Below are 628 nucleotides of genomic sequence, written 5' to 3'. Positions count from 1 at the left end.
ACACACACACACACACACACACACACACACACACACACACATACACATACACAAACACACATACTGAACTACAACTTCCCTATTACATATATTTGAAGTTCTACATACTTCTTTGCAAGTGTGTATTTCATATAAAGAATTTCTGATGGTTGGGTGAATAATAATAAAGATGATGGTTTTGAAAAGAGGTTGCTGAGTGAGGTATGATTTCACCATTACTGCTTCCATTGTAGAAATGCAAATATTATCTCTAAAACATAAGTATAGTTGAAATATGTTTTATTCATGGTAATAATTCTAGCTGAATGGAATTGAGAATTTTTCAAGCCAGTGATATGAGTCTCACTGGATTCGAAGAGATAATAATACTTGATAGGAGAGATTTCACATCTAAAAACATGTTAGTATGTATATGGTATGTGCTTTTCTCTGTACGATTCTGTGTTTCTTAATATAGATAGACAGATAAATGGTTAGAGAGATCTGTGTTTGCGTGTGTGTCTGTGTGTGTGTGTGTGTATGTACATGTGTATGCACATATATAAATATATATACATATATAAACATACACACACACACAAACATATGCACATATATATATATATATATATATATATATATATATATA

General features: G+C 30.7%; 1 protein-coding gene across 1 annotated transcript in view; it reads right to left on the bottom strand.

The window, feature by feature from the left end:
* Nucleotides 1–628, bottom strand: part of LOC106877829 (uncharacterized) — a 201270-nt gene that overhangs the window by 109081 nt on the left and 91561 nt on the right. The gene's annotated exons all lie outside the window — the stretch shown is intronic.

This window comes from Octopus bimaculoides, chromosome 23 (genome assembly GCF_001194135.2).
Source record: "Octopus bimaculoides isolate UCB-OBI-ISO-001 chromosome 23, ASM119413v2, whole genome shotgun sequence".
NCBI classification, from domain to species: Eukaryota; Metazoa; Mollusca; class Cephalopoda; order Octopoda; family Octopodidae; genus Octopus; species Octopus bimaculoides.
Note: the sequence above shows the minus strand (reverse complement) of the source record. Positions and strands in the feature narration are given on the sequence as shown.